The sequence below is a fragment of the Etheostoma cragini genome, chromosome 9 (genome assembly GCF_013103735.1).
Source record: "Etheostoma cragini isolate CJK2018 chromosome 9, CSU_Ecrag_1.0, whole genome shotgun sequence".
NCBI classification, from domain to species: Eukaryota; Metazoa; Chordata; class Actinopteri; order Perciformes; family Percidae; genus Etheostoma; species Etheostoma cragini.
The window spans coordinates 4,838,290-4,846,192 of record NC_048415.1 but is presented as its reverse complement, the minus strand read 5'-3'; positions in this window follow the sequence as shown (position 1 = coordinate 4,846,192).

The window sequence follows — 7,903 nt, the reverse complement described above, 5'->3', positions numbered from 1 at the left end:
GTTTCTGTCTGTCATAGCACCCTTTTTGATGCTACTACTCAAGCAAATTGAGTCATTTTAACAACAAATGTTTTAGTTTATTAGTTTAAAAACTAATTTAATTGTAATCATAGCAACAAGTCGTAAACATTTGTAGCAAAAAATGCTCTGGAGAAAAATGTTGCTCTATTCACTAAAACAATTATTTTTTAGATTTATTAAAATGTGGCATTCAGATAATCTCTGAAACATCATGTTTTAATGAATGAATGAATAAAGCAAATAAGTAGATTGAGCTGTACTCTAATAAAAAGCAGGTTTTGCATCTCCCTAAGCAGACCCTTTTGGTTGGACATTGACAATATCAATAGTTACAACACAATGTGTCTGTGTTATACTTGTGACTTCCTGTTCTCTTGTTTTTTAATTGCTCAATACTGTTTTTAGTGTTTAAAGTTTCCTTGTATTTGGACTTTACCGGTCTCATTTGTGACAGCGTTGCTGGGTGCACTGGGACACTGCTGGTTGCGGGCCTTGATAGTGAAAGTGAGGTTTTGGCTGCACGTCAGCGGCGGAAGATCGCAAATCCCATTTGACGTGGAGTTGCACTCAAATGTCTGGACGTCACCTTGGCTGTCTGTCGCCATGACAACATACTCCTCAGCCCCAGCAGACTCCTCATACATTACCCAGGCTGAGTTTGTCAGGCAGTCGATCTCCACGTCGGACAGGTGAGGTACGCAGGGAACTGGAGGTAAACATCAGCAGGTCAAAAAATGAGTTGTGCATAGTCCTTTTTACTACACATAGTATGCTTTAAACCCTCGACAGTGAAGTTTATCCACCTGGTTTCACATTGTCGAAAAGTTGGGTAAGAGAGCATTACTGCTGTGTGTTAGAATAAATGACTACTTTAACATTTTAACATTTCAGTGGCAAATGGCTGCATAATAGAAATGCAGGGCTCATGAACAGTTACTTCTACAGTCAGTGGTACTAATAAATATAATTTAAAAACATAACATAAAGTAAAATAATGCCATATTTTACTCTTAGCCTAAAATTGAAATAAACTTTTAAGTGTGATATATATTTTTTAAGTCAGGAGGTGAAAGCACATTGTTCCTAAACACAAATTAAAGTAATCTTTTTTTGTAAAGCAATAAATAAATAAGCACTGAAGACATAAAATAAAGTGGAAGTGGAATAAGAAAACGCATGAATAGGATTTAAAAAAGAGTAAAATAAAAGATAAAGTGGAATAAAACTGAAAAAAGGACATTATATGTTCACAAAGTGAATATCTGTCTCTTTAATTAAGTAAAGCTAAAATATTATCGATCCTTGCCTGTCTTGATCATTTTTGTGGGACTGTTTCTGCCCACACATCCATTCCTGGATGGTGTGATGGTGATGTTGTACTCCTTCCCGCACTGCAGCGTGGTGAGATCACAGCCGTTTGTGCCGCTGCAGTTTTGTTGTAGACCTGTGGCTTCAACCGCCGAGACCATGTACACGACCCCCGGCACGCTGTTGTTCCAGGTCACAGATACAACACCGGTGGTACAGTTGACAGTGGGGGAGAAGGTCGGGAGAGGACAAGGAGCTGAGAGGAAGATTTGAATAAGAGGAGAAGATGAGGATAAAAGACCGTTATGCACAAAAACGTTCTCATATAATTCCTTGAAAGAAAAATAGAAGTTAAACAAGGCCACTTATTTTTTCCCAAACTGGAATATGAATGCATTTCTGCTGTCATTTGAAGGCCCAACGACCTAATATGCTTGTTTTGCTGAATTTCCTCTTGGGGAACAGTGAAATATCTCTCTTATTGCAGTAGACATACAATAAAAAAATATTTAAAAAAATTAAAATAGTAATTGATTTTGGGAATCTTAAGAATCGATTTTGAATCGGTAGAGCTAGAATTGCAATTCAAATATGAATCAATTCTTTTTGCCAACTCCTAGTAGTCACATGTTTTGTAAAAATCCCCTGAAGCTTTACTCACCTGTAAGGACCTCCTTTATGGGGCTCTGGGAGCTGTTGCAGGTCTCATCTTGGGCAATTACTGTGACGTCATAGGTCAGACCACACTGCATGTTGCGCACTACGCAGTAACTATTATTTGTCTGGCAGATGTTGACATGATCTTTGCTAACCACGGAGGCGCGGAACTGAGAGACGTCACCCACCGACTGCCATGTAACGTTGACGACAGCAGACAGACAGTCGAGGTTGTTCTGTACGTTCTGTGGCACACACGGAGCTAAACAGAGAGTGTAAGGAGAGAGGTTAGAAGAAACTTCCTGATCCATGGGAGATTATGAACTGCTAGTCTCTTTACTTGTTGCAAGCTGCTTCAATGAACTTAAGTTATTCTTGAGGTTACATAAAGTTTTTGTTACAGCTGATAGCAGGAAAAGGGACATGTCATTTAAATAATCACCCAACAAGATTAGAATTTAACTACATACGTACAGAGCATTAACATAGGCAATACACTAGTGAAAAAATAAAGGTGGAGTTGAATCAGAATCAGCTTTATTGGAAAGGTTTGCAGAGACAAACAAGAAATATGACTCCAGCTAATCTTTGCTCTCATGTAGTAAGTTAAGTAGTAAACACTGCACTAGAATTTACAAATTCACAATATATATATATATATATATATATATATATATATATATATATATATATATATATATATATATATATATATATATATATATATATATATATATATATATATATATATATAGTAGTAATTGAAGAGAGGGAAAGAATGGTGCAATATTAGTATAGTCAGATCGCAGTAGGTTTAAGAAATTAAAAACATGTTTGTTGTACTATATAATCAGAATTACAAGTGTTGCATTATTTGCTTGTAATTACTATAATATCATAGCTTTAGTTCCATATCCTAAGAGACTACCTGCACAGTGTGATTCAGTAGCCCTGCAATAAATGCTACCTTGACATTTTTATTTGTTTGTTAAAACTCCTTCTCTCGGCCATTCATGTGTTGACTTAGTACTAATGCATGTTTTGAGGCTTACTCTAAGGCGTTGTTCCAATATTTGAAATATGTTTCAAATATTTTGTCCACCTGCTTTATGTATGGAGCAGCAAGTATCTTAAGAGACAAATCAGTGCTGCTCCGACATAGTGTCAACAACAATTGAATTCTGTTATAATACAATTCCAGAATGAATGATAAATTACAAGAATGTGGCATATGGATTCAGTCTTAATGTAAATAAATGTAAAAGCATTACTAAAAGAGTCAAAGCGTATTATTAATTGTCTTTAAAAGATTTTGATGTCAAATTGCAATTTTCCCTTGTGGGACTAATAAAGGATACATTATTATATATTATATTTTCTGCTTTCCCTTGGACAAATTATCCATAAACATGGCATTTCTTTTCATATTTATGCTGATGACACACAAATATACTTGCCCGTCAGATCCACAGACCCTGGAATGCTGAGTTCACTTAACAACTGCCTTTGTGAAGTTAAAAAATGGATGTCAAATAATTTTCTCCAGCTGAACTCAGACAAAACAGAAATCCTCGTCATCGGGTCTCAGCAGATGGTAAATCAAATACTGCCATCTATCGAGTCGCTAGTAAATCACATTAAGCCTGTGGCAAAGAACCTTGGTGTTTGGTTTGATAGTAATTTAAATGTTGAGCAGCACATCACAAAGCTTGTTCAATCATGTTTTTATCTTAGAAATATAACTAACATTCAATCTATGTTAACTTTTAAGGACACCGAGACCATTTTACACGCCTTCATGTCATCACGCCTGGATTATTGTAACGTCCTTTTCACCTGTTTAACCCAAAAATCTATTGATCAACTCCAGATTTTGCAGAACTCAGCTGCCAGGCTTCTGACCAGAACAAAGAAATATTACCACATTACTCCTGTTTTGGCTTCATTACACTGGCTCCCAGTATGTTTTAGAATTGACTGTTGTCTGTTGACAGTCGCTTCTTAAAACATACTTTTATAGGAGAGCCTTTCCCGATCTTATGACTTTATTGTGTCCCTTTTATTTTATTGTATTTTACAAATTTTATATTTAGCTGTATTTTAGTCTTTCGGTGTTTTCATGCTTTTGTCTTTTTGTATTATTGTCTCATGCATATTATTGTCTTTACACTTGTTAAAGCACTTTGTAACTTGTTTTTGAAAAGTGCTCTACAAAGAAAGATTATTATTATTAATAGAATAAGCTGTAGCGGCAGCACAGTATTTTTTGATACAATCACTAGGCGGTGCCAAAGGAAGAAATTTTCATTTCCAAATAAAAGTGGCTTTAATGAGGGAGGGAGATAATGTGAAAACTGAAGAAGAAGACGATGTGAATAAGATGAGCTAATCACGATTTGCACAATAATTATGCAGTTTAGAGTGACCATAGACAAACCAAATATACCTGTATGAATAACTTGAACGTTACTGTGGGCTCCCATGCAGTTTTCATCAACACCAGCAACATAAACCTGATACCGCTGTCCACAGAGCAGACCATATATCTGGCAGGTGGTGCTGCTGGTGTTACAGGAACTCAGGCTGCCCCATTCATCCTTAGCCACAGCCATGTAGGAAACTGAGCCCTGCGACGCCTGCCACGACACTGTGATGTTGTTTGATTCACAGGAAGAGTTCACTCTCAGCTGTGTGGGAGGGCAGGGAGCTGGAGGATGTAAAATTACAAATGTTATATATAAAAACTTGTGTGTGTGTGTGTGTGTGTGTGTGTATATATATATATATGTATATATATATAGATATATATATATATATCTATATATATATTATACTTGTTGGACCCCAGGAAGATTAGCGTGTCCCACTTTGGTGACAGCTAATGGGGATCCTTTTAACAAACTATTGTGACATTAGTTAGCAAGCTGTTAGTTGTGCAAAGAATTTGAAATAGATAGCTAGAAGTTCTAAAACTGTTAAAATAGTAAGATAAAAGAACGAAAAACATTTCAAATAATTACTTAAATTTAATAGATTAACTAGACTAAAGTAATTTATAAACAGCTGACAAATAAGAATAACAAAATAACAAATACTAACGTTAAGGATAAACAAATGAATGCTAGTCCAAAAGTAATGATAAATGGTTGACATAGTTAACTAAAAGCAATTTGTAAAAAGTTGAAATAATTAGCTAAAAGTGTTTTTTTAAAGCTGAATTATTCAGTTAGAAGTCCATAAACTGTTGAAATAGCCTAAAAGTATTAGGAAAATAAGCTAGTTAATATACAGTTAAAATAATTTGCTTATTAAAAGCAATGGTTAAACTCAAAGTAAATAGCAGCCAAACTATAAAAAGTTAGTAAGTATAAAAGGTTACCTGTGTTGATTCTTTGCCAGCCATTGGCAGGACTGGGGCAGTTTTGTCCCTGTCCACTGACGCTCACCATGTAGCTCTCCCCGCAGACCAGAGAGCGGATGTTGCAGGAGGAACTGTTGGTGGAGCACGTCTGATGGTCTACGATGTTAAAGGCGTTGGCTGAGGCGTTGTAGTACTGGATGCCGCTGCCCGGCATCCAAGACACCAAAGCCGTGTTTGTGTTACACTCCAGGGTAGACTGCAGGTCGCTGTGGGGACAAGGACCTAGAAAGAGATGGATGTAGACATGCAAAAAATGCCTTATCATTTAATACCTAAGGGTCATTCAATCCAATCCAATCCACTTTATTTATTTAGCACGATTTTAACCAACACAAAGTTTCCAAAGTGCTGCACATAAAGATATTTCATGTCATTGAGCCAAAAGGCAAGACAATATCTAATAATGCTGCTGATTGGCTGTCTAAAGCCTCACGAGGAACTTTACGTTAAGTAAAAGGAACTGAAATAAAAAGATTTTTGCTATAATGTGTAATGTTGTAAATTAATTTTGTTCAAATGGATTTTATAAAAGTGGTTTCGAAAAATGTAGCATTTGGGAACCGCCGTTATTGAAAATGTTTGTACAATACCCAGCCTTAATTGTCACATAAATAGAACTGTCGGAAAATTGCAGTTGCTTCTGTTAAATTGTAGTTGGATTTTAAATTAGGCTTCATGCCCCTGACACTTAAAAAAGTGCTCCCCGTGAAATATGGTTCTTCTGTAACACCTAGTGGCGGCCATAGGAAACAACAACATTGGCAAGTAGGTCTTTCTGCAAAACCCTCCAAGCTTTTAAAGGCTTCTGTAGCTTATCACAAGTATCTGATAATAAAATAATAAAATAACAATAACATGAAACAACAGCTGCATATCTACCCTATGTTTTTATGTTGGCATGAGCAAGGCTCCACAAAAGTAGAAATCATCAGGTAAAGAGGTGTCACACCACTCAATCTTGACAAAAGGCCATCAATGCATTACATGTGGTTAATATTAGCTAGATTGTAGTGGACCATAGACTACTTCTCTGTCCAACAAATATAATTCCTACTCTGCACCAGGTTTTTCATAGTCTGAAAAACATTTTCACAGAATAGAAAACTCAGCTCATATATTCTGGTTGTGTTACTCAAAGAGCCGGTAAATATTAGTGACTGCGCCTTTAAGATGCAGTAATTAAATTCTGCATTGGCACAGAGGGCTGTTTTTGTTTCTAGTTTCTTCAAGTGCTACGTCACTGTTACTCATCTCTTTGTTTCATTACCTGTGACGGCTGTGATGGACTTGCTGACCAAACTGATGCAGGACTCATGGCGAGCTACAACTGTAAAGGTGTAGACCTGACCACACAACAGATCATAGAAAACACAGTTGGTGTCAGTGCTGTTAAGTTCCGCATTGTGGCCAAGACTTCCCAGAGCGTAGACAGTGTAAAATGTGGCACCACGTGCTGAGTCCCATGTAACCGTAGTGATACCAGTCTGGCAGTCCACCTCTGCTGTGAGCTGACTGGGAACACACGGAGCTGAGAGAGAGAGAGAGAGAGAGAGAGAGAGAGAGAGAGAGAGAGAGAGAGAGAGAGAGAGAGAGAGAGAGAGAGAGAGAGAGAGAGAGAGAGAGAGAGAGAGAGAGAGAGAGAGAGAGATTAGCCTTTTGTAACCAGTAAACACAATTCTCCATAACTTAGACTTGTCAGATATATAAGTTTTTATGGTGAAAAGTAACAAATTAAATGCATTACATTACAGTAGGCCTTTTTTACAGCGGCAAATCTGACTTGTCATGGTAAGAAAAGCACAGGTGTTAACGATGGCTCCGTTCTGTTCTATTGTCCCTGAAAGCCACAACAGTGTGAAAGTGAGTCAGCAAGGACCATATCAAGACCCTGAAACTGAGGCAGTTTAATAATCCAGCTACCATCTTTGGTCTAGTTTACACTTTTGCTTTTCCAGTTGTCATATGTCAAAATGTCTTCTGTGAAAAAGGCCTTTTTTGAGGCGCTTTATTTGAATATTCTGCTTTATGCGTCTACTTTACTTAATAGTATTTCTGCTTTTGCCTAAGTAAATATTCAGAAAAAATCTTTGACCACTGTTGAGTTCTTGGTTTTGTTTTTTAGTGAAGAAAATCTTTATTATCACACTAATTTGCAGCACATTGTGCAGACATGATCAGTTCGATAACTAAGCTTAGAAAAATATGTATGACACTGGATCTTGATGGTTCTAAACAATTTGGTGCTGAAACTTTAGAAAAAAATATCTTTTAGGCCATTTAAAAAAATAACTATTATCCTTCTATTATTACTCAAAGAACATTATTTACACCTTATCACGTTTCACTTTTTTGTTCTTCTAAGAATTGAATAGACTTGTACTATCTCTGCTTGTGATTATGTCTTTACGTTCCAATAGTTTAAGTCCTGCTTTAGTGTAGACCATGTAATACTGATAGCTCGCTGTATCTTATTCTTTCCTAAATTATTAGTACCCG